The sequence below is a fragment of the Corvus moneduloides genome, chromosome 3 (genome assembly GCF_009650955.1).
Source record: "Corvus moneduloides isolate bCorMon1 chromosome 3, bCorMon1.pri, whole genome shotgun sequence".
In the NCBI taxonomy this organism is placed as follows: domain Eukaryota; kingdom Metazoa; phylum Chordata; class Aves; order Passeriformes; family Corvidae; genus Corvus; species Corvus moneduloides.
In genome coordinates, this window is record NC_045478.1 from 16,485,608 (window position 1) to 16,512,914 (window position 27,307).

Here is a 27,307-nt window from a genome sequence, read left to right on the forward strand (position 1 = left end):
TGTCTGTGCCCTCAGGGCCCCTCTCCCAGGGCTACACGGCGGGGGAGAGACCCCAACACCTCACCCGTTTTATTCTAATAAAAGGAGAATGAAAACAACTGGATAAACATAACAAGAACAGTTTCAAAACAAAACAAGCCACCCTCCTGAGTCTTTAAATGTCCAAACAGATTCTGTGGAACATCTTAGGGCTGACAGAAGGGAGACAGAACTCTCTGAGCATGCTTTGTGGGGAAACTGAGGCAGGAGAGGGTTTAACTTCTTCCCTCCCCCTTTTCATCCCCCACTCGGCATTGGAAAGGGATTTTTGGGGAAACAATTGGCAAAAGCATGGTTTTGTGAGGGAAACCATGGATGAAAAAACGGATTAGGAATACACTGGGGGTAATAGGACATAGGGTAAAAGGGAAAGGTGGGATTAGGAAAGGGAGACTGTAGGGGGGGCTTACAATGGAGATATTGTCTAACATGACTACGATTTTTTGCATATATACTGCCTTTTACAGGAACACCATCAGGCCCAGTGACCTGCGATGCTTGTAACCCTTTTCTACCTTGTATAATTTTGAATTCCACCACCTCTCCATCTCCCAAGCTTGGGATGCATTTTTCAGGGTTATTCTTTTTAATAGCAGTCCTATGCACGAATATGTCTTGCTGGTTGTCACACCTTGTTATAAAACCATAATTTTGCTTAACATTATACCATTTTACTATCCCTGAGATCTTAGCTACTATGATCTTTTCCTTTTTCCGAGTGGCTGCTGTTTTCTGTCTCGCTGCATCTTTGCTCTCTATTTCAGTCGCTCCCGTGTTGGAATTGTTGGGGCTGCTGGTGCCTGCGCGCTCTTCCCGGGGTCGCGTTCGGGGCTGCGCGGGCCGGGCCGGGCCGCGCCGCTCAGTTCTCCGTGCGTCGCCTCCTCTGGTCGCAGCTTTGCTGCCGCTGCCAAGTGCTGCACCCACGTCTCGGCCGGGCCCCCGAGCGACGACCCCCCCACGCCCTGCTCCAGCGTGTGTTTTGGTTCGGCGCGGCTCCGCTCCACTGCCACCACCGCCAGCCGCCGCCCGCGCGCCGCCCCTCTCGGTCGGGCGTTCACGGGGCTCGCTCCACCACGCGCTGGGCTGGGCCGTGCGGGCACCGCCGGGTCCCGCCGCTCCCGTCGCTCCTCGCTCCACCACCGACACTGCGGCTCGCTTGGCTCCACCCGCGCGCGGGAACTGCCTCGCTGCTGCTCGCAGAGCACTCGGTGCACGTGGCCTGGGCCGCACAGTCCCTGAGGCATGCTTCCCTTCGCCAAGACACAGCTGACATTGCTCAACAGTCTCGGTAGTTAAATAATATTCATGAAAATATTCTTCCATCGGCATATATTTTGACTCCAATATTAACTGTGTCCAAACGGTTTTCCAAAAGCCCTTCGTAAGAATTAAATCCCAAGAAACATAGAAAAAGTTCTTAAACAACCATGCCAGGAAGTGTTTCAGTTCTTTTTGAGCTTGAATCAAGCTAAAATTTACAAATCGTTGTTCAAGAATCATTTTAAGTTTAAGATAAATGTCCATATGCGGCTCTGAAAGCCAAGAGTCTTCCCACGGTTCTTCCATAGTTTAGCTATGGAATAGCAAAACAAAACCAAGAAGAGGAATCCAAAGTTTCCAGGGTTTACTCACACAAATCAGTCGCTTAGGAATCGGGGATCGTTCTGCTCTCAATTCTCTACCATTATGTTGCAGTGGGGATACTGCAACATGCATATACCAAACCAGGCGTCCCGTGGAAAGGAAATACATATGGACAGATTCTTGCTAGATGTTTCAGAGATGTTTATTTCTCCAGCCGCATGGCCGGAGCTCTGCTGAGGAACTGTTCCAGTCACGGGACCAAGGGTCCTTCTGCCTGCGCAGGGAACACAAACCAACCAATGGGAACGAGGCTGAGCAGGGGCAGGGAAGCCCCGTGTCTGTGCCCTCAGGGCCCCTCTCCCAGGGCTACATGGCAGGGGAGGAGACCCCAACACATAAACCACAAGAATCCCCTATGATTTTGTGCAGAGGTGTTTATATGCATTAAATATGATTGATGGCTCATGTTCAACAGATTATAAAAGGAGAATGGACTAGTTTCTGTGAGCTCTTTTAAATAGAAATACGAATTTTAGCACTAGAGAATGGATGGATTTCCACACTGTGGGCATTGTGCTTTTGATTCCTTCTTATCCAGGCAGAGAACTTCATGCTGTTGGTAAGATCCTTGCCTCAAAACTTCCACGGCAAGTCTCTCATTGTTTTTTCAAACAGAAAAATGGCAGATTCCAGGTCTGGCCTGTGACTTAGGATGTCTTTGTTTCCCAGAACAACCTGACCACACAATCCCCTATGAATAATTATACGTGAAGCCTCTGTTTCCTAGTGAATTACCAGTTTCAGCATACAAACCCAGTTACCAGAACTCAGTTATCCATGCTGTCAAATTGTTAGGCTGATCACAGGCATGGATTTTGCCCGAGCAAACTGGCATTCTCCCAGATAATTTCCAGATAGGAATGCAGAGTTGACTTTATGCAGAAAGCATTTTAGATGCAACCACCTTGATTTGGAGGGTAAGAGAGCCAAATACGGACACAAACCATTCCAAGTTTGTCAACCTCAGTGCTCAAAGGTCCCAGGCATGTTCGATTTTTCAGAGATGTCAGTTGAGCTAACGAGAAGAACTTGTCTCCCATGTTGAAGCCGACCTTGGATGTCTTAATTCAGCTTGATACACCTGAGAGATCACATCTCATGATATGCAACTTATGCTATGGCTTTAACTACAAAGAAAAGCATGACTAACAGCTTCACTGCACACGGATTGGGAATTAGAGGTGTCTGAAATAACATCAACCCTACATGTTAAATCTACCTTACTTAGTATCCCAAATTGTAAGGCTATATAGTGGTGTTTACACTAGATTAAACTCAGAAGTCCTTTTTGGGGAGGGCAATTCCAGAATTTTTTTTCACCTGGTATCATCTTAGATATGTCTATATTCATGTTTTAACCATTACTCATGTCTCCTGTCAAAAGACTGTTTCTGCACTGTTTCTGGTCAAGTAGTTACTGGCACACACTGGTTCAACAGGAAGGCATCACTGATTTTCTAGAGTGCAATTGCAAGACACTTCTATGCCTCTTACATGAAAGACACCATATACGAGAATTCATGGTAGTATTCCTCCGCTGTGATATTTTTTTTTTTAAATCAATTATACCCTATAACTTATCACAAGTAAAAGCTTAATGAGTCTGGCATACTCTGATTACTTTGAAGAAAAATATTTGGTTCTCATTTGCCTGATGTTGTCAGGACATCCTCGAACAAAAACCTGCCAACAGAAACATGCAAAGTTTGGGCAGAGGTAAAAAAGGCAATGGAGCTGGAGTCAGATCTGAATGTTTTGTTTGTTCTACCCCATATAATGTGCAAATTAAAACTTAAAGTCCAAATGCCTCTATACTTTGTCAGAATATGAAGTGGGTCCTGAACTCTGCTGTTCAGACCTATCTCTAGTAAAGAACACAGTTTATTCAGGGAATGTTGTGTATGAAATCACTCTTGGTATATGAAACAAAAATCAGAGGAAAATTACATTATTTTAAATACAAACTGAGCAAGAAATAAATTGTTCATGACCTTTTCTGTTAAGGAGCTCAAACTTGATTAATTCTTGGCCTGGATGTTCCCTTACCTCCAGCAATTACATGCCACTATTACAGTGTTTATTTTATAAAAGCTAATAAACACTATCTGGAGTTAATATTTGCTCCCGAGGAAAGTTTGCCAAAAGCTTAGAAGAAGTTTACAGAAGATTTTGCCCATTAGGTTTGTGTACAACATTTGAAATGCCAAAATCCTTTTAGCATCATTAATCACAAAAATGCAATGTAAAAACAGTTGTACCTAATAAAGACGTAATCTGATACAAAAATAGGCAAACCCACAGGAATTCAACACAATAGGCCAAACACTGTCCATTCCAAATGAGTTCCAGTAGTACCACTATTGATTCAGCTTTGAATAATCTTCAGCTCTTTTAAAACAGATATATATAGATAAAATAGGGTTTTATTTTCTGCAGTAGAAATGCATTTGTTATTAATAATTTCTTTCACAAAGGATTTTGGCTAATGCTGTGCAGGAAAGCTCTTTTGACCAGCTTGCCACAACTTCTTTCTCATTCACTAAGCTTACATCTTCCTCTGTCCTGATGAACTCATTGGGGTTCTCTCTGTCCCTGACTCATGAGTTGCTCATGTGTGGGGTTCACCAGGGGCTGACTCTGTCTGGCCATGGGGAAAAGGAACTGTCTCTCTCAGTTTCTGATCTTGGGATAGGCAAGTGTTGTGGGGGTCTGACTGTTGTCATGCCATGGTAGTGCCAGAACAGGGAGCTGGGGCGGTGGAACAGAGTGGCCTTGTATAGGAAAAGATGTATTGCCTTCCTGCAGTTTGATCAGTTGCTCCCAAAAACCTGGAGCTCCAAATGTCAGCGGGAAAGTGTCATTTTAGACAAGGCATCACTCCCTTGCCTCACACTGTACTCACCTATGCTATGGCCAGCTCATCTTAACTGAATATTTATTGCCTGTAGTGTGCATTTATTATAGTGTATCCTATTTTTCACTTTTATGTGGACTTCCCTTTTAAACCAAGCACAATTAGCCTGGCAATGGGCTAAGCTCTTCAGAAAAAAAGTTGTAGAGACATTTACAGAAAGCAAATAAAACATCGGTTTCTGTTGCAGAATACATGCATAATAAGACATGTTCTATTTGTTTAATCCCCCTCATTTGAAACTATGTCTCAACAGAACACTGTTCACCTTGTGATCTGAATGCTAGCCTTTTTCAGGATCTAGGTTTAAAGTTAGAACAGAGGACTGATGGCCTTCTCTCTTGAGTTCATCCTTCCTTTTCAAGATGACAGTCTGTCTACCCTTTTCTTCCTCCTTCTCTCTTGCTTTTAAAATTTAATTTCCTTAGATAGAGAACAACGCATTTTGATAACTCACCTTTTTTTTTTTTCTTAGCCAATGGAAACATAATTTTGACAGTTCATAAGCCAAATTTGATCTTAAAATTTATTTTGACTTGGCTAGCTTTCATTCTCAGATTCTGACTCTCCTTATTCACCTACTCCAAGTCTTCAGCTGAAGCCTTAATTAGCTCATTTTTTTTCTGGTGAGGATAGTTTTTCAACTATCTTAATGAAATTCATGAATTGGATACTATAAAAAAAATTATTTTGCAAAACTGCTATATTCCCACAGTTCAGATATTGGAGACCACATGCATCACATTAATAATGTGGATGACGGACTGTTAAAAACATGCATCGTCCAAGCTAATTTCTTTCACGCCTTTTTTTCAGTCATAAGTATTTTTCTATCATTTTTAAAAGACATGGGAAGACTAGATCCCTTTCCTTTTGATACTGACAGGAACCGGGAGCTCCATTGCCAGGTCCTCGCAAGACGAACTAAGTGAAAACCTCTTTTTTGGCTGAGAAGACTGATAAAGCATCTCCAACTCTCATCCTATTCTATGTTTTTTAACAGTCACAGTAGAAGATACCCATTCTGGGGAGCTTTATGGCTCTCCTCTCCTGATAAACATGAGAAACTTGATGCATGGGAAAATGGGACTTGATGATAGCTTGGACACTTTCACACCTGAGACTCAAACTCGGATCTGTCAGAGGCGGCATGCTATGAATATGCTGATGAAGCAAACCCACACAGAACACATCACAACCCTACTCGAGAGGCTTATATTTGTCTACTACAAGTTATTCTTCATCCAGCCTGCACTGAATTGCATCAAAGTGTTCTATAATAAGGTTCTGACCACATCATAAGGACAACATGGAGCAGATGATTTGACACGTGAGAATATGACAGCACCTAAAACCTCCTGCCATGTTGCTGGCCCTGAGACAGCACTTACAGTACTGACACATCTCCCACAGCCTCTACCAGCATTTCAGGCTTAATAGTGATAGCTCTTCATTTGCAGGTTTGAGGTTTTCACGAAACTTTAGCCTACCTGATGTACACACAGTTAGCTGTGTATTCAGCTAGAAAGGCTATCCAATAGTCCACCAGTAATTGATGCTTGCCAGCAGTTATTTAAATTCAGCTGTCAGACACAATCAAAAGGAATTGATAGAAAGCTGCTTCATTATAATTCCCCCATTTCTAGCATTTAACGTTCTTATGTGGAGTTGGATTTTGGTCTGGAACAGTGCAGTAATGTGAGTTGATAGCAAGCTGGGAATGAGCCAGAAAGTGAGTGCTTAACCCAGAACCAGCACCTCTGGGAGCAAAGACTTCAAGAATCAGATGTTTTGCATTTGCCTTGCTTCCAACTTCATATTGGAGGAGGGGAGAGAGATGATGGAAACCATTAAAAGATCAATTTAAATTTCTTCTTTAACATTTCTCTTTCCACACTTTATCCAGTTGGGAATTTCAACCAAAATCTAGGACTGTGTTCTTAGCCTCACAAGCTGCAGACTAAAAAGTTAATGAAATGTAGCTCAAATTTTAGAAATATGGTATCTGTTTGACAGGGACAATGGTGCTAGGAATCTACAACTGGAACAAACCTGAAACAGACAGCAATGATGCTTTTAGTTTTATGTGTGTGTGACTTGAGATTTCAGGGCTGCCAAATTTCACACATTCCGACATCTTAACAGTCACAGATTGAGCCAGGCTTCAGGGATTGATCATGTTGGTCATCAGGAGATTGCCTGGTTTTTTGCCCAATTTTATCTGAGATATGGTCTCTATAATACTTTTAACAGCAGCAATCCCCTGGGACACTATTTTCTCTGAGATTTTGCTGTCCACATTGTAGGCAAGAAACATCTTGTAATCTTGCTTAGACATATTTCTTTCCCCTTATGTAATTTAAACCAGAAACCCTTTGATAATGAAAAAACAAGCTTGCTTTTAGTGCACAGAAACATAATAGAGAAAACAGTATTCTTGTTTACACAATATTTTTCTCAATTTGAGTCCCTTGCTCTGTGCAGTTCTGCAGATGAAGAAATATTGTCCTGTTTGTTATTTGTGCTGTTGTGGCTCCTAACAATGACAGTTCTTGACTCCATTATGCCTCATTGCATGGAGAGAATGGTAAGATGTCTTTCTCTAAGAGTTTGATTGAGAAACCTGGAGAAATGAGAATAAATGCTGATTGGAGAAAGAAGGGAATGTCACAACTTACCCAGTGCTTAACTGCTGTTTAGATTTTGGTTTCAAGGAATTTAATGAAGTAATTTTTGGATGTTTACTGGGAGACTCTTTCAAGTTAAACAGAAGTACAAATCAGACATCAGAACACTTTCGTAATTCCATCATTAAGATTCAGATTGTTTGTCTAACATGATTATAAGAACTACTTAATGCTTTCTGAAACCCATGGTGTAGCAATGAAGAAAGTTTTAGAGGTGGTGCAGTTGAATGTAAGAGAGTATTTACACTGCCCACTTGTAGATCTTTGCCTCACTCTGTGTAGTCAACAGACAAAGGAGAGGTGCTCCAGAGAGGCAAAGTATCCATGTTGAATGTGTAAAACCAACTTGAAGTAGAAAGCATGAATAACCCTTGTAAGAACTCATACTAAAGGATATTGATAAATACTGAAATTTTCCACACATTTCTCTTTCAAATCCTTTTAAGAATATCTCACTAGAATGTTATAATATGTTTGGGGGTTTAAAAATAAAGCTGTGGCGCTGCAAGTGGCTGCAGCCACCCTGACCCCAAACGAAACACCAGAGCTCAATGTTTGGTGGTCAGGCACCAATGCTTAAAGACTGCCTTCGTCCTGAGGGTGAGATCCCATCACCCCTTGGTTCAGTTATTTGCCTACATTGTGTTGATTGGTTCTTGTTCTCCCCTCTGTGTTTTATGTATAAGTTTGTAAATATTAATTTCCCTTAGTTAAATATTTGTTAGTTCTAGAAGTTTCTGTGTTACTTGATACCCCATTGGCTATCCCCTGTAATCCCTCCTCTGTGTTATCCCCATTGGCTACTTCATTGTTAATCCTGCCTCCTCCACCTTACCCTATTGGCTGGATTCCTTATCCCCGCCTTTCCTGCCCCGAGTGTAAACTCCCTTGACCCCCTTCAAAAATAGGCTCTTCATCCCTAGTCCCTTCGCCAGCAATAAACCTGCTCGTGGAACCTATACAGAGAGTCCCCTCCTTCATTCTTTGCCTCCGCCTGCGCGCCCCAATAGCGTAGCCCAGGACAAGCTCCTTCGGGTGAGGAGCTCACTCTCTCCCTTAGAGTCGCGGATGTAGAGGGTGCAGCCAGACCTCCGGGCTTCTTGTTTTTCTGGCTAGCACGCCCTCATGAAGCCATTTCTAAACCAAATTAGACTATTTAGTTTACCTGGAATATATATATTAAAGTGATTCCACATGATTTAGCAAAGATCTTAGCAAGTATGTTATTGTACTTATCACTTCTCTTCATTGCTAGTTTTTAGGTTGTATCTAGGGGCCTGCTTTCTGCTGTCTTCTTTCAGACATCTATTTTGGCTGATTTAAATGTGAGGATGGAAAAAAAACCCCTCATTATAGAAATCCCTACAAACAAAACCCTTTTTTGAAAAATGAGGTGTCATGTATAGTTTAATTTAATCTTTGTGTGGTTTTCTTTGGCATGTTGCTTACACTTGGGATTCATATGGTGTATCACAGCAGTTCAGTTTACAAACCCACTTGTTGCTCTACAAATGGTTATAAAAATTCCAAGAAAATGCTGAAAAAGAGCAAGTTTGCAATCTTGAGAGAAGTAAGTGACAAATATGTTCTTCAGAAGAGATAAAGTCGGATTTCTGGAGCACATACACTGTGAAAAGACCTTAGACAGTAATTTTAGTAAATAATAGATTGTCTTTTTTTCTTCTGCCAATACTTTCTCATTTTACTTCTCTGTCTTTCAGTGTTCATCAGCGGAAATACCAGGTCACAGTTCATGCATATGAAGGAACATGTCACATATCTGAAATTCATATGTATCCTGTCAGCTCCTTTTTTCACCAAGAGCTTGATAATCATATTGCATTGGAGACATGAGGGCATGTTTTCATGAGGGATTTCAAGCCATACCCCCTGAAATGTATGGCCTTTTGTATATGAAAAAGGCAGTTTACACAGTTGTGTAGCAAAGACCATATTTTCTTACATTTAGGAACAAAGACATGTCAGGCTTTATTGAGCACATCGCTAACTATATAACTAGCATTAAACGCTCTATTTGCAACTGTTGCTGTGTATTTTGTGTGTGATTATCACCCCTAGATCTGCATCCTATAAAAAGATATTTCTGTTTGCTTAATTATAAAGCTCTTTATGAACAGGCTCATCTGTAAATAGCTTGGTGCAGCTGAAATAGAAATATAATTATAATGAAGGCAGATGTTTCTGAGATACTTCTCATGAAAGTTGTTCTGAATATACAAAGGAGGAAGGCTTTTCTAGCCGGTGGAGTGTTGGCCAAATGTAGCCTAATCATCCAAATGTGAGAGGGGGGTTCACTTTGAGGGAAAAATCTGAATAATACTAATAATAATAATAATGACAACAGCAGTAACACCAACACTACTAACAACAATATGAATAATATTTCCAAAGCCATATACAACTGCTCTGTCCCTGGGTGAACATCTTTCTTCCTGAATCCTGTAGGGACAAAGAAATAACTTGTGTAATTTATCTCTGTGGACTAGTTGCCAGAAAATGCTGGACTTTTCTTCTACATTACTTTTTTAGGCTGATGAAACTCTCATGGAACCACAAAGTTTAGGGTCGTTTGTATACAAATACAGCACTTTTGTCTGCCTCACTGTCTCTGCATGTGCTTTTAAATTGTTTAAATCCTGTCAGTGAAATAATGAGACAATTAAAAAAAATTATTATTTCTACAACCAAGGACTTACAAAACTACCGAATCCTATTTCCAGTGGAAATTCTATTTCCAAATCTTTAGAAAGTCTCACCTTTCAGTCAAACCAAAGGCTTCCTTCCCCCTCCATCCCTTCCTTCACTAACAGTAAATGCTTGTGCTGTGGCAGCTGGCTGAGAGCTGTTAATCCAAGCCTGCAGTCCTCACTTCAGTGGAGCTGCCATCCTGATCAGCTCCCATTTGTCCCATCTTTAGTGACTCACCAACAGAGCCAGTCACTGTCCCAGTCATCATAAGGGTGTCCAGGCAGCTACAGCCATCTGGCAGGCTTGTGAGTTGGAAACAGCTAGTTTAGTCCAGGATGAACTGCTACAAACTGAGTTATGCTGTGGAATAGCACCCTCCAGCCCAGGACAGTCTTGTTTTACTCACAGCATGTACACAGGAGAGTCACTGGTTAGCACTGCCGGTCTGCCCATCTTCCTCATTTCAGACTGCATGACTGAACAAGGAAGTATGGAACTGGGCTGCCTTAAAATCGGAGAGGAGAGTGTGAAGCAGAAAACACTGTTAAAGATGATTTGAACTCAGCCAGTAGCACTCCTGATATCTCTGCTGTGGATATTTTTCAGACATAAACATAGGCCTCTGTCTAAAAGTTTACAGAAGTGGAATATGAGTACTTGTACCACGAGACATCAGGGATTTGATTTAAAAGGAACACGGTGATTTTCAAGGGTTGGGTATCAAGTTTTGAATGTAAATTTGGGTAGCCTGTAGTCATTTGTTTTACTCCCCCACGTGGGTGGTAAACTTAAGGTAGCCTCACCTGGATGAACAGAATTGGAGAATACATATCTCCTTTGCAGGCAATATATCCATAAGCATAATGGAGCAGAATCCAATTCAGAGCAACTCCCCTTGAGATGTAGTACCTGTACTTCCTGCTCTCATTTGTGAACAACTTCACTGTGTCAATGTCAACTACACTTACCATGCCAGGACCTGGCTGGTGTGGTTCTTTTTGAATGGTCCACTGGCACTGCTCCGGGTTTTGGGGGAAGCTTTCATTAATAGCATACATCAAGCATATTTCAGTTTAAGAACGCATCACAGTTCTCATTTCAAAAGTTGGATCCCAGGTTGCTCCTCTGCAAAACACAACTTGGGGAGAGATTTTCTTGTCAGGTTGGATAATTTTGCTCTTTATTTCTGATATTCTTAATGGAACAAAAACAAAATATTTGGTCTTTCAGTGTAAGTGCATCACTTCCATCAACAAAGATTACGTATGTGCTGAGGATGAGAATGAAGCTCTCAGACTGTACATACTTGTGCCTGAGGCCAGGCCTTGGGGGCTAACAAATCAGCCTGGCTTTCTGGTCTCTCCTGACCCCAAGGGACTCAGTGTAACTTGTCTATACATATGGGATAGAAAAATACAGAAATAAAATGTTGCACTTATCTAGAAAGGAAGGATTCAGCACTAACTCAAATGTAGGAACTGAGATTAAAACTGATGGAGCACCTGATGCTATAAAACACATTCTATTAATGAAATGAGCAATTATTTTCAATTTTATGCAGAACAAATGCATTAAGAAAGGTGATGACAAATACTTGTGCATCAGGAATCATACATGCTGTGATAGGAAGAAAATTACCCAACTGTTTCTTTTTTGACTGGGAAACTGAAGCATAGAGATATGATTTACTAGAGATCTCTCTTTTTCTCTCTTAAGCACACAAAGGAGAATGGGTGGTTTTTTGACTCCTGTGCAAATATTAATTTTTCTGCATTTGTTCCAAATTTGTGAACTGCACTTGTCCTCAGACTCCCATATATACAAAAATGCTATCCACAGGACTCCTGCTAATAGAAGCTGTCAAGTCTGAAGCAGACATTCAACCTACCAGCTATGAGGAGCACCTGTAGCATCTTTGTATCTCCACCCTCACCTTTTGCCTGCCCGTCATTGTCCTTGTCAGACGTTTTCTTCTGAGAACTTGTACTAGAAATTGTGTCCTTATACAATGAAAATGCTAAAAAGCTACTCTGGCTACTAACTAAAAGAAACCATTTAATGACTAAGCCTTGTCCTTATTAGGGAATAAGTAGAAAGCATTCCATTTGAATTTGGCATAGAGGAAAAGTATCTGAAAGTCTCTTTCCCTGAAAAAGAAATGTTACCTGTTTTTCACATTTCCCTATAGTTGCCTCTCTAAATTGACGCTGAGGCATTGCTGTCTTTATTAGCTTGTTCACTCTGTTATATCATTAATATAGTTTGTTTTAGAATAGCTTGTTAGTGAATAAAAATGCAAAAACAACCTTGCTAAAGTTATTTTGTATTTTGCTACAAATTCAGAATTACAGGACAACAAATTAATTTGTCAATTTTGAAGAAAACCTAGGTCTGTCTGATTTAAAACATTTTTCTGTCATTTTTGTTTTCTAGTTTCCTGTTTTGCTTTTTTTGCCTTTGTCATACTGATGACTGTACAGAAATGGAAGCATTTCAGAAATGTCTGTCATGAGATGAATGACCCAGTTTTGTAAATGTGTGAAATTAGGAGATACAGTGATTTTTAGCAATTCTGAGATAAGCTTATTCGTATTTATTCCCAGGATGTACAGAGGGGCATAAAATCATGGGGTTTGGATTACATTGTCTTATTTAAAAGAAGACATAAATTATCTTTTACCACTTATAGGTATGCATTAGCAAATCAGTGCTTTTAAATACCAAAAAGAATCAAGAATCTCTTCAAAATATTGAAAGGTTACCTTGCTGTATTTCCCCTGTATCATAGAAAATCAGTTTTTCAGATCTGTGAGTTACCCATGTCTAGAACTACTTAAAGTGATGATTATTTCAGGCATCGGTTTCTCAGTTGACTCCACCTAGCTATATCTATGATCTTTATAAAGTCTAGAGGATGGCACAGACATTCTTGTAAGACTATGGACTGATTCATCATTCCTTTATCTAAACTGGTATTCCTGATACCTGTAGCTACTGTTGTGGCTCATACACTGCAGTGAATCACCACATCCCCAGCTGGGAGTACCATAGCTGATACCAGTGTTTACTTAACCAACATATGGTTAAGGATCATAAGATGGATGTGGAGTAAGAGGAAACATGGTAAGACAGCTAATAGAACAATAAAAGCACCTTTAACAGTGTATGTGGGACAACAGGGAAATTGTGGGTAAAGGTGAAATAGCCCCAATACTGAAAAACTGAAGACATTATTATGTTGGCTGCTCTTTACCTTGGGTATGGCTGACTTGGACAGATACTGAAGCACAGATTCTTTGTTCATATACTCAATATAGATTATTTGAGTTAGATGAGTGGTGATCTGAGTTACACGTTTTGTCTTGTTTTGCTTTTCCCCCTTTCCTTCTAAATAAATAATTGAATCTTTTAGAAGAAGACCGTAACAAGTGATACATAGAGAAATTTTTAGTAGTTCCGGAGAAAACTATTCCAGTGAAGTAGTATCAAACTGTGACTTGTGATCCTTTTAATGTATATTCAAGAGATGCCAAAATCATGGAAATGATGAGCTTATTTCCTTAATATATTTGATAGGTTTTTTTAAAAATCAGTTATCTTTTTCTTGACTTGTAACAATCCATATACAAAAAAAATTCTGTATCCCAATGTTAAGTTCTGAGAACCTCTGAATTCTCTTTATGCTGGTGTTCCTTCACATCAGTTTTACAATGTGAAGTTGAAACAAGTTAAGAAAATTTTGAATATGCTGCTAGAATGGAATAAAGATGTCTGAGATCTGTTTGGTGGTCAGATCTTAAGTAAAGGGAGCTTTAGTTTTCTGTGCAGTTTCCTTTCACTTGCCATATGTAAAAGTAAATTCTAGGGATACTGATTGCATTATACTGTGCTCACTATTAAATTTCATTTATTTATGTGTGTAATCTATATAATCGTCTAATAAAAACATTTTACATTGGCTATATAATATAAAATTATAATATTGATATTGTGTTATTCAAAATAGTATGTATTATAGCATGTAATTGTATAATATTCTAGATGCTGATAAATCTACATGAAGTCAGGTTTTTACCACTGTAAATCTACTGCAGCAGGAAATTTTTTCTGAAATCTGGCTGAAAAGTTATATCCTGTAAAGATTCTGTGAGCTATAATAGTAAATTTTTGCACTTGTAGGACACTTCAAGGAGATAGGATCTGGACCACAGCCTTCAGTGGTAATGGGCAGAGCAGCTGGAAAGGAGACAAATCAAAGAGGTTTTACAGTGTGGGATCAGGAGGATTGCAACAGCTGGGGAGGGTCAGGCAGGTTATAACATTTGGGGGAACTGTTGGGTAGGGAGCTCTTCGGTGAGGAAGGATGAGAGTTACGGCAGCTGGAACTGAGTTGGTGTTGAGACTTATGATCAGGAGGAACTGGGAACAGTATAGCATCTGGAAGCTGATCAGGCAAGGGGCTCATATTATCCGGGGGATCAGGAAGTACACAACAGCTGGGAAGGGTCAAACAAATACCCAACACACATGGAATTGAACAGCAGGGCCTGGTGCCACATACGGCTTCTCACATTCCTTTTTTATGTATTGCTGCTCTCTACCTTTCTGTAAATTTCCCTTAGCTCATGTTCAAAATGTGTCTTTGTGCAAAAGTAAAGAGGCAGAAATACGTATTACGAAATTCTACTATGACAAAAATGTGGATAGCACTTCTCAGAAAAAGGTGTCTTGCCAAAGCCCATGTAATTCTAACTATTGTCTAGTAAAGTATTTTTTTCTTCAATGCTATTGCACCCGCTGCCCTACTGTGCGAAGATTTTTTGAACGTTTTTTCCAGGAGCTCAAGGAACCAGAGGAGTTTAACTTTCTCCTCCAGTAGGAGCTCAACATACGGAGGCTCAATTTTTCGTGATACTGCCCAGTGATACTGAGGGAACTTCATGACAGATGACCCTGCTGCAGGAAGATTCATGTGTCTTGCTTGGCATACACCACTCTGCCTGAACTGGTCTGTTTTCTCAAAAATTTGTTTATTTAATGCTTTCCTGGTCTCAGATATTGCACTATTAGATACCACAGGTATAACTGTACATTTGACATTTTTTTCCTAGAGTTTCTACTCCCTCTCTGAGGTTTATTATTTCTTACATTCATGTCCTCCATATATGCTGTTGCTGTCCTGTCTTTTTGTAAATTAATTTTAAAAGTGAGATCTTAATGATCCCATACTGCCACACTCTCCATAGGTTTACTTCTCTCTTTTTGTCATTTCTCTCTGACTTTTGCTGACATTCCTAGATCAGCCTTTTTCATTATACCTCTTTCCATCTGCACCTCTTTGCATCTGCACCCAAATGATTTGTTTTATGCTGAGTTTTGATTGTAAGCTCATTTTGCAGAGATTTTTTTTTAATTCATATTTAGATAAGTACCTAGCATGATGCAGTCCTTCACAATAGGTCTCACAGGTATTAAAAAGAACTATAAATGGTAGTAATGAGTTCTGTGTTTTTTTGCAGATCTTTGACAAATTGGGAAATTATGTCATATGTATTAGGCAGGTGTGACAAATATGCATAGGGTGGATGGTAAATTGTTGTTTTACCTCTAGAAAAATCTGTAGTATTCTCTTGTTTTCCATAGCTGCTCATATTAATTTTTTCTTCTATAGGCTCTTATTGCTTTCCAGACATGCTGTGCCTTGTCTTTGCCAATTTTGCCATCTGTCCGGATGACATTGTGATGGAGGTTGAGTGTGTTTCTGAGCTTCTTAATAATGTCACAGTGTCATTTTGCGTTACTTCTGTCACTCTGCTGCTGTTAGGCAAACTTGTCTTCCTTCATCTTTTCTTTTACACAAGTCTTATACTCAAGGCAGTCTAAAAAGTGCCCTCTGGATATAAGTTCTTCTCTTCTTTCCACCATATCCAGTATCTCATCTGTTCTCTACAGCTGCTTTCTGTGTTCTGTATTTATTCCAATCATATTCTATATGGTAGAAAGTGCTACTCGTAGGACAGATTTTTTTAATTTCCTCTTGGCATTCAGTAACACCCTATTAAGTGGCTGTGTTTACACTGCAGTTGTCAATGATCTTTTCCGGGTCCTCTGCTCATTAAGCAATAAATTCAACTTTCCTGGCTAGTAGTGTTTTGAACATTTCATGTGGCAATATGGAGCCAGTCCCACAGGGAATGGTTTCCTCTTACCAGACTGCTCCCTCCACGTGCTATACTCCCTGTTGGGTTTATCTAACTATGTCATCTCTAGGAAGGATACTTGAAGCAAGCTGTTGCCTCTTTCTTAGTCGCATGCAGGTTGCCAGGGAGCCTGGGGGACCCACCATCTGACATTCATAGCACTCGGCTTCTAACAGAATATGTCTGAGAATCCCACTGAAGCGTGGGATGACAAGTTCCCTCTTTTTTGGAGAATTACTTCTCATCCACAATTAAGGTAATAAAATGTTTCTGCCAACCTGTTACTGTGCTAGCATTCATATTGCTGTCATTCACTGCAGAATTATAAAAATGGTCTAGAAATAGTTTTTCAAGGGCATCTCATAAGTGACCTTGTTTCACGTTTGAGTCCAAAATCGCAAAATGTGAAAAGCCCTGTCGACCTGAGTCACAGAGATGGCACAGCAGAAGCAGCAATTACTTGGGCTTTCCTTTGCTGCTTCTGTATTCTGCTTCAACTTGGACACAGGTAGATCACACCCAGGAGTGAGAAAATAATTCATTACACAATCTGGTGCTTAACCTGCCTACTAAGACTGAGAACAAGGGTGCCAATTAATGCCAGCTGTAACTGTGCTTGGGAGATGTGGACCATCCACCAGGAGTTGGACCATGATCACAGTTCATTTCAAAAAGGACACTGAGCAGCCATCAGAATGATAATAATTTTCAACCACTCTTGAATTAGGACAGATTCAGACTTAATTTGATAGAACAGACACTCTTAAGAGTGCTGAAGGTTAACACTGGGCAGAGAATGACATCAGAGAAGTAACATGGAAACAAATACAGGGACAGAAAAATGTAACAAACCTATAATCTTTATTTAAAATTAAAAAAGAAAAAGAAAAAGAAAAAGAAAGGCTTGACCCAGGAAGAGCCTAACAAAAAAGAGGGAGTGGACACACAGTCATGCTGGTATATGGTGGAAGGGCAGAAAACAGTAAGTTATGTTATTTCTTGCTATCCTGGAAGGGGAACAGAGATCATGCAAATAGCATAAAGTACCATCATACAAAATACTGTGTTTTAATATGGTAGGATACAAACCCCAGAGCTCAAACACAGTGCTGAAGGATATGCACTATTCATGGTTTATATCACCAAGTTCCCTCCCTTACACTCTTCACCGTGTTTGACTCTAGTTTCCACTCCTGTAACATGATGATTGATACCTTTTGCTCTCTACCTCATTATACTCATTTACATGCCAACTTAATTTTGTTCTTCCTTCTTTCATAGTCTTTTTCTCTGCATTAGCTTTCATGCTCACGACCCACCTAAGGCCTTAAATATTTGGTGCTTGTTTCAGCTCTTCATTCAACCCCCAGCTTTGGTACAACACTCCCGCTTGTCAAAGGGTTGTTCACACAACTCCGTCTTCAAGTGTTGTTCCCTTTTTTGGCCTCTGATCATGTGCAAGGGGCTATTTCAACATTCATTGGCTTTGACCCTCTCCTGGTCTTACCTCAGCATGACTCTGCCACCTTCCCACTCACATAATATAAGTCTGCCTGTCATCGTTTCCAGTGCCATCAGTATTGTTGCCCTCTCTTCTGCTTCCAACAAAAGCTAAGTGCAGATCCGTTAGCGTGGTATAGGTAAAGTAAGTTAGAAAGCATGAATTATGAACTGCTCAAGAAATAGCAGCTGTCGAGGTTGTGTGCACAGCGAGGTTTGTTTGCTGCTGATCAATAAAAATCAGAGTCAGTAGCTATGCTACCAGAGAGACCATCTGTGGATAGAGAGCCAGAAGCTTGCTGACCGGGATAGACACTGCTGGCTCAAAGGAGGACAGGGACAGGTTATATTCATATAACCACCCAAAGAAGGACATATTTAACTATCAGTGAGTATTAGCTGGCAATCTGTGTGCAAAAGTACTTTACTGCCCTGCACTTCCTTTGGGAGGAAGGGGCTTGTAGTGGTTTGGTCCAAAGTACTCATTACTGTTTACCTTCTGTGAGGTAAGAATTAGGAGAAACGCAAAGCAGGCACCAAACTTGAAAGAATATAAAGAAGTTTATTAACAGACCTAAAAGAAGAAAAAAATCATACCACACCTTCAGAACACTTCCCCCCCCCCCCCCCCCCCCCCCCCCCCCCCCCCCCCCCCCCCCCCCCCCCCCCCCCCCCCCCCCCCTTCTCCACTGACAATGTAAAAAGACAGCCCTTGAGATATTCAGTTTGTCTATCACTTCCATAATAACCTTGTTCAGTCCATTTAGGAAGAGGAGTCTCTCTTGTCCATGCTATGAAAACATTATCACAATGAGACAGCCACCCAGGTTGGTTCTCTGCTCGCATGTGAGTCCCTTCCCACGACTTGCAGCTTTTCCCACAACTGCTTTCGAGGGCCCACTCTTGAATTACTGGGGTAAAATTTTAAGGTTGAGCCATTCAGAAACAAAAGTTCTCTTCACCCATCTCTGGGAGCATTTCATCTCTAAGAACAGAGGCCCTTCTCCTTCCCTGGGAGCAAAGGGTCCTCCTCATCTTCATCTCTAGGACTATCTCTGGGAGCATCTCTAGGAGCTGAGGTCTTCTCCTTTTCTATTTGGAGCAAAAGTCCTCATTGCTTCTATCTCTTGGTGTTCAAATTTCTCATTAAATTACAGCTGCTTCAGCATCTGCTTATTTCAGCGCAAGTGCTTTTGCTCACAATTACAAGTTGAATGCTCCACCCCCCATGCCTTCATGAAATTACAACGGGTACTCTGATACATCATAGCTTTACAACAGAATTTCAGCTTTAAGCATCTCCTCTTTCTTCTCCTTCAGGTTTTCAGCTGTTCACAGCACTAAAAGGGTTAATCTCACCTAGGCCTTGCAGCTGGAATGTTGCTTATCGCTGTTGGCCACATGATCTTTTGCCGGACAGCAGGGCAGCTTCAGCTGAATCTTGGCTGCACATGGAGAGGAGAGCCGAGCCCCTCCAGCTGCCCACAGCAGGGCTGTGGGGGAGTTCTGCGGGTGGAACAGGGCCCATCGGCTCCAGGATGGCCATGGCCCGGCCTGGCCTGGCCCGAGCAGGGCCTGGGCCAGGCCCGCCAGCCCCCGCACGAGGCCCACAGCCACCTGTCCCAGCACCGGAAACGAGAGAGCTGGGGGCGGGGAGTCTGTCTATTCTTAAGTGTGGATCACAGAGGCAGTCACAATTTTAAGTGGCTTAAAGAACTGTCCATATTCAAACTGGCCAGGTGATAGGTTCTGTTAGGTCACAGAGGAAGCTGTAAGCACCCCTTTGCAAGAACATCACTCTCGGGACTATGCTTGCTAACCCATGACAGGATGAAAATCAACAGCAAAGTACTGGCATGTCCCTTTGCTATGTTGTTAGTGTAATAAAGTAGCGTGGCTAACAAAATAGGGATTATTATTACTAAAGAAATTTGGTAGCAAGGGACCAGAGAGGAATAGAGGGATAGAAATTTCTCTCTTCTATTGAAGAAACAAAGGTAGGGATGGTTCGTCTCTTATTCTTCTTGTGAACCTGGTGCTAATATCTTCTAATCAAAAAAATTCACTTGTGTCCTCATTTCCTTTTCCAGTTACTGCACCACTTTGTATTTCACTCCAGTGTATGCTGTGTCCTGTCACTCCATTTTTGTTCCTTAAGCCCAGAACGGACTCATCTCATTCAGTTGAAATTACTCTTGTAAAATTTCAAATGCTCTCTTGTTAGCCAAATCTCATATTCAGTACCCTGTGCTATCAAGTTTCATCAGATGTCATTGATCTAACCAAGTATGCTCTTCTTAAAATCCCATCGTCCACTGGCTTTTGAGGTGTCTACATATGTTGGTTTTCCCTCTTCCAATTCTGATAATCCCTTGAGTGTTTTCTTTTATAGTTTTTTATCACTGATTATCTATTAATAAGCTCCTTTTCCCTCTCATTCTTCTTTCCTTCTATATTGTACCTCTGAATAACATGTGCAAAATCAACTACTGTTTCTTTGCAGATGACTCACAGACAGAGCTCTCCTTCAGATTTCTCTCCTGGTCTACAAACAGAAAATACTCAACTATTACACTAAATCTTTTTAAAGGTCAGTTTGAGTAAAAAATGAGTTCTAACTCCTTAATTGTCCACAATACTTCTTTTCTTCATCACTGTGACATCATCCTGCTTGTCACTGATATAATTCAGTGTTGTTTTTCACCTGGTCCTCTCTCCATGTTCTGCTCTTCTGGGTATTGTTGCCATGATGATTTTTTGCCTTTTCTTTTATACCCCTGTTAGACCTTTTTATAATTTCTGTAGTAGTGTTTTTTTGCCTACATTCTTGGACTTGTTTGTTCAGCTAGGAGACTAAACATTTTAGAAGCTTTGTAAGTAGGGATCAGTGTGCCCCAGACCCCAAGGTCCTCTCCAGAACACATTTTGTAAACTAAGATAGAACTATCCAGGGGAAGGTTCCTTGGGGAGGGGGGCTCACTTGAGCCTCTCACTGGGGAATCTTTGATAGATATGCTAATTAATAAGACCTATAATGTTATACTTGATCTTTTGAGGGTGTGCATTGTGGTGTGCATTTCGGTGCATTCGACCTGGACGTGGTGCACCTAAGGATCCTTAAAATAAATACCAAGGTAAAATCCCTTTTTTCCCTTCTAACCGTGTTTGACTCTTGATTTTAAGACCAAGAAAAGGCATCAGTATTTCTAGGTCTTGTGGATGCTTTCCTGAAACATTTGGAAGGTGTGCAAGCTATATTCTCTCTCATTGTTCCTCACTGTGACAACCTTTTACAAGCACTTTTCCATACATCCTTATTCCTAATTAATTGCAACATCTTTAATCTCAACTGATAATATCTTTACTTCAGAGATAGAGTTTTGCTCTTTTGTTTCTATCCTCTCCTGTTGCAAAGGCACATAGATTCTTGATTTGAATTTAACTGTGCCAAGGAAATTATATCAATTAAGTGTTTTCCCTTTTTCTTTTAAACAACTATCTTGATCTTTAAAGCCCTTCCCAGATTCTCCCTGCTTGATTCATATTTGCTGGAGAAAAGTTGATTTCTGGCCTTAGCAGTTGATGTTGATCTTTGTATTGTCCTTGTTTGAATTTTTTTGTCTGCTTTTTTTCCTAAAGACTTCTTTGTACATGGAGCAAAAAATCATAATCATCATCAGTACAATTTCCTTTTCCTCCTCCAAAACTTCTCTTTAAAAAGAAACCTTCCTCTGCTGAGAAACCTACAGAAAATATAGGAATAATTTGGCATCTTAAGTGGGATACACCTGTTCAAATGTGAGTGTTTCTCACATAAAGCTGCGTCTGAGCTAGTCCCAACACACTCAGTAGTCAAGTCAGATGGGAATCATGGATTTATCTCATCCTAAAGTGCACATGCATCTCTCTATACTGATGGTAAAGAGAAGTAAGCAGATAGTTCCTGTGCAGACATCATAGATACATGAAACCTATTAAGTACACACAGGATTAGCTTACTATGCTAATTCTTTTTATCCCCTTATTTTCTGTTATTTAAATTCAGATATTAGTATTATTTTTCCTTGGTTGTCAGCTCTAGAGTAGGAACTTCCTGTTTTTCCATCTTGGTTAAACCCATAATATATCATGGCTTACTTTCATAGTTTTTCCTAGTGATAATATACAAAGCAGCCAGAGACCTCAAATAGGTGACTTGACATATTAATCCTTCTTATGAAGCACTTGCAGAACTACTCAGTACTTTCAACTGTTAGACAAATGTTTTTATGGGATAAATATTAATGAAACAAATTGTTTTACTTCAGAGCATTTCTTTTGGCTTGACTAATGTGGTAGGAAATCCTATCTGCTGATTTAATTCTAACAAATAAACAAGTTATGTCAGAAACAAATTAGGCAGGAAAGCCGCTGGATTCCTCAAACTACAATACAGTCAATTTCATGAGCCTAAGAAACCGTAGTCAGAGAAGAGAGCTTTCCTATATCTGAGTGTAGCACAGAGCCTACTTTTTTACTAGAGTCACAGAAAGCTTCCTTAAAATAAAGATAAAATAAGAGAGCAAAGAAGAAAAAAAAAAGTAAATAGGACACAGTAAAAGAAAGGAAAATAACTAGTCTTAAGCACAGAATAAGAAATAGCTTGGCAATTTGTTTGCTCTCATACAGCAATTCCTGTGCTAAATTAAGTGTGTTAACCAAATGCCCCGAGTGGCTTATGCCATGTTGTAGTCAGTTCAACATATGTGAGGTCTTCTCAATTGCACCAACATGTTACATTTGCACAAGTTGCATTTTGTGTCATTCTCTATTGGAACCTGAGGGCTGGTTATTTTCAGCTATAAATGGAGATACGAGCAAAATAATTTCACCCACTAGCAGTGTACATGTTCCCTGAAACATAGCATCCATCTGTCTTTCCTGTATTCTCACTGTGTCTGGTATCAATTTGGGTAGATAAATAGTTATTTTGAAGTGTTTTTCCATAGTCCCAGATGTGTGAATTTTTAATTAGTTCTAATAGTTGCCTTTTCTATATTGTTTCTATGAACTATGATGTATAGCATCTAATCCTTATAAATTACATCTAAAGTGAAAATTTCAAAATCAACCTATTATAGTGGGTTATATTTATTACAAACTGAATTTCAGCTTTCTTGCTACAGACAGAAGTGCACCTGGAATATAAAGCTAGTCACTGAGTGACTGTCACAGTATATGTTAAAATATGAGATCTATTAGGGCTGGAGACCTTTCATAATGATTTATCTTAGCAGTATCTGTAGCAGCATGGTCGGCACTGCAGATCATACTAATATGGGAACGATTTCCTCAAAGAAAAAAATGGGTGTGTCCCCAAGAAAAAGTCCCCTTTGACCTTTAGCCTTCTCTCTTTGGGTAGTGTTGAGTCAAATGCTGTTTCTCACTCCTCTGCTCCAGGCATGTTTGACTGCTGAAAGACTGCTGAAGAATCCCATCTTCCCTGTGTGGAGAAGTCCAGAGGTGCTTTTCAGGGACATCATCTATCCAGAGAAAAATTTTACAGTGTTTCCCACGTGAAGATGCTGAGGAGCAAAAGGTTAGTAGAAGTATGATGATCTTTGTTTTAAAGGGTTCTAAAAACTTTTATTTGAATAATGAATATTTAGCAAAGGAAACAAGAGTATTTAGACCTATATTATGTCCTGTAGATACTTACATAGTTCTGCACAGGAATTATAAATTTGTCTGGGTAAAAAAATTAATCCCTCTTGTGGTTCTTTCTCCCTTCTCTTTTTCTCCACCAGCTTTGTAAGGAGGGTGACTTATGTCTTTCTTTTTTTAGTTACTTCTAATTATTTACTTTTCCTGTGATGATCTACCTTGATCTGTTTATTTTCCATTTTCAATCTTCCCATTCCACTGAAAGCATGCCTTAGAACAAGGAGACATCAGATCCTTTGAGGGTGCAGTGGAATGTTGTTTGTTGATTTGCACTAGCATTACATCTTGCTCCTCTTTGTTTTCCATATTATTACAAAAATATTATTACTTCAGAAGATTACAGTGAAAGCTTGCAGAAAATACATTAATGAAATACTGCAATGAAATGCCGTAAAAATTAATGTTGAAAATCCAAAGGTTAAGGGAACAGTGATAATGAGGAAATAACTCTGGGCTGGACCGCTGCACCTAATCTGCAGCTAAGATATTGACAGTACCTCTGTAGCAATTGCCTAAGTAGTCCCATTAGTCAATAAAAGGAGAAATAGATTTTAACCACCTACTGGGGAGGCCAATGGGCCTATTGACAAAGGAATTGCAACAGCCCCCCGGAAGGATGAGCTTTAGGGCTCTTTTAGGTTAGGACAACTCTCCCAAGAGGCTTTGCGTTGTTAATGTTAATTATGCAAATATACCCTAGTTCTGTTTTTCTGGTTGGCCCGTTGGCTTCCCTGCCCCCTTTTACCTTATATGTCTCCCCTCTGGAAAGTTCTCCCCTCCCAGCTCTCCCATTGGCCCTTGGTCCCTCACCACTCCTCCCATGTTTCCTCATTGGTCCCTGTATCCTAGCCCCACCTAGGCTCCGCCCCTGTGTCCTCTATCCATTGGTTCCTGATGCTCTCTCGGCCCTTACCCAGTCCCATATAAAACCCCTGGACCCCTCGTTTTCCCCTATTCTTCTTCCTTGGAGCGTTTCACTTGTGAGCCTTCAATAAACCTCGCCTGTGGAATGCTATACAAAGAACCCTTCCCTGCTCCTTGTCGTCCCTCCCTTACAACTTCCTAGCGCATGTGCGTGAGTGTGTATATGTGAAGTGGCCAGCCGAGCGGCTCTCTTGCTGGAGGCGCTTCTGGAAGGTTGCAGCACCATGCCATCTGCCCCACTGCAACAACCTACATGCCCACCACTTGGACAGCTTGGGGAAACTGCTATCTTACTGACCTTTTTGGAGACAAAGCTGAGGACCACGATGCTAACTTTTTGTCTTCTAGATGCCTTTGATACTTTGTCTTTCTTTGATCTCTGTGACCTCAAAATTTGTATCTCATTCAACAATTTGTAAATTTGCATAATGGGAAAAGTGAGTGTGTGGGTTATACAGGTTCCCTGAATGGTGCAACTCTAGTTTTTTTTGGTGTTTATGCAGAAATTTGAGTTGATGTACTGTGGGTGCATGACTATGAAAACTCTATTTACGCAAGGAATAAGTAATGCACGTGGATTTTATTCTTAAGCTAGTACACTGCATAGAAGAATAGGAGGTCCTACATAGGTTTACATGAATTGACTTGTTCTCCACTCCAAAGAAGTTCTGTTCCAAGCCTCAGTTAAATTAAATAAAAGCAGGAAAGTATTGAAGAAAGTATGAGACAGTCCTTAAGGATTTAGATGTTGCTTATGTTTTTGAGGTCTCAGATTTTTAGGAGATACTTTTATGTAGTAATCAGTGTTTTTATTCTCTGTAATACATTGGGAAAGGAAGGATTGCCAAAAGAAACCCCAAACCAAACCAACAACAGCAACAAAAACCCACCAAACCCAAAACTCCACCAAAACAAAACAAAAAAGCCATCAAAGGAAAAACCCCAGGAAGTCAGTTTCTGAGGTTTTCTTGGTAAATGTAGTTACTATTATAAAAGGCGCTGGTTCCATTAGGTCTCAAGGCACGATTTGCATTTTATGCTTTATTTGACAATTACTTCGACAAAACAGTCTGCCTGCTTGTGTACCACACCCTGTTGGACTCAGTGTTTCTTGAATGTAACAGGAAATCTTCAGTCTGTAAAGCCATAGAGGAACGGTTTTTGCCTATGGGTTCTGGAAATGATAGTTTTTGTAACTGTAAATTTCAAAGCAAAAGCTCTTCTGAAGTGTTTAGCGGTACACAGATCAGGAAACTGATATCGTAGATTTGTTAATGACACACTTGTACAAAACTAGACCAAAATGCAGATTGCAAAAACTGATGTTAAGTTTGTTGGTACGTTGTATACAATGTCTTACTGGGCGTGACATGGGTTTACAGGTGTTTTTCATCAAGGAATCTGTATCAGCCAATTCCAGTGAATGCACATTATATGGAAGATAATGCTTTAGTGCTTCAGTGTTATTTTCAGTAAAAGAGAATAAAGTGTTGCTCTCCATCAGACTACACTTTATCCGATCTCTATTATACATGGTTTAATGGAAAAAAACTGACAAGGAAATTCTCCTTATACAGAGAATTATTTTGCAGATTCAATTTTATATTAGTCTGAAACAGAAGTTACATTTATTACCAGAAGTTTTATGTAACTGAAGAAACTTATCTTTATAAAATGGGCATAACATTTTAGGGCTTTTCATCATGCTTGACTGGAAACTAGTCCATTTTTGTTAAACAGCCTTGAACAAATGGTGGATTTCTTTTTTTTTTTTTCCAAACAGGAAGTTCCACTTCTTGTGGCTATGATTTTTGAATGCTTAGTAATTCATATCAGTTATCCACTGCTAACTGTAAACTTGTGGAACAGAAAGTGATCGGTGTTTTTATAGTGCCTATGTATGTGAATGAATCCTCCAGATACTACTGCAATGGAAGTGACAATACAGTGAGTTAGAGTCATTCTCATGTCATTGAAATCTGTTTAAAGCATTTTCAAATTGCATTCGGAAGGCAGGCCCTACACTGGATGTAGTACTGCTGTAGAAAATGGCAAGCTGGAGACCACTCCTCAGCTTGACAAATGATTACACTTTGGAATACATCCCTTTGGAATGAATATTTACGCTGGTCTAACATTTTATTTTCTGTTCTGTATCACTGTAGCAGTTTAGGATGTTTGCACACAGGCCTTGAACAAGGGTGTCCAGCTCTGTCGATGTTTCTTGATCACAATACAGAAATGATGATTACCAAAGACAGAAGGAGCATTGTGCAAGACATAACATATTCACAGATTACGTCCAGATCACTACTGGGTGTCAAGCCTGGTCAGGATAGTCAGTTGCCAAATGGCTGGGCTTGCAATTTCCATGTCATTTTCTCTGCTAATCTTTAAGCAAAATTCCATGACATTCTCATGCAAATGAACTATATTTTCCTTTTTACAAAGATGAGTTATAACATGGAGTTTCAATTGCTGCATAATGGAGTTGTTCCTGAGGACAGATGACATGAAGACTTTTGAGCAAAACAAAAGGAAAGTTGCTGGGGAAGTGAGAGAAAGAAAGATATTACCTGGAAGGACTTCGGCTAATTTGTAGAACAGTCTTGTGAAAAAATGCTCTCTTGAAAGAGACAAATCTCTCAGTATGACTTAAAACTGAATTTCCAAAGACTATAGCTGTTATGTTCTGCAAGACTTCAGACATAAAAACTGTAAAGGTTTCTTATTTTACTCTAGGAGATGTCAGTTAATCACAAAGTAACACCCCATAAAGTTTCATTTTTCATAGAATCATAAAATGGTTTGGATTCAAAGGGACCTTAAAGATTATCTAGTTTCAACCTGTCTGCCATGGGCAAGGACACCTTCTACAAGACCAGATTGCTCAATTTTTGTCTTAATTTGCATGAAAAGTAGGGAAAGTTGCTTAGGAAAAATCAATAACAATAATGTGCTGTAGAGCCTTTAGTCACCCCTATATCAGT

The 27,307-nt window shown here is 40.1% G+C and overlaps 1 long non-coding RNA gene across 1 annotated transcript in view; it reads left to right on the forward strand.

The window, feature by feature from the left end:
* LOC116441965 overlaps positions 1–27,307 on the forward strand; it is a 401,148-nt gene that overhangs the window by 203,882 nt on the left and 169,959 nt on the right. The window contains exon 9 of the long non-coding RNA XR_004239313.1: positions 23,130–23,268. This is a non-coding gene — a long non-coding RNA (uncharacterized LOC116441965). The remainder of the gene's footprint in view (positions 1–23,129; positions 23,269–27,307) is intronic.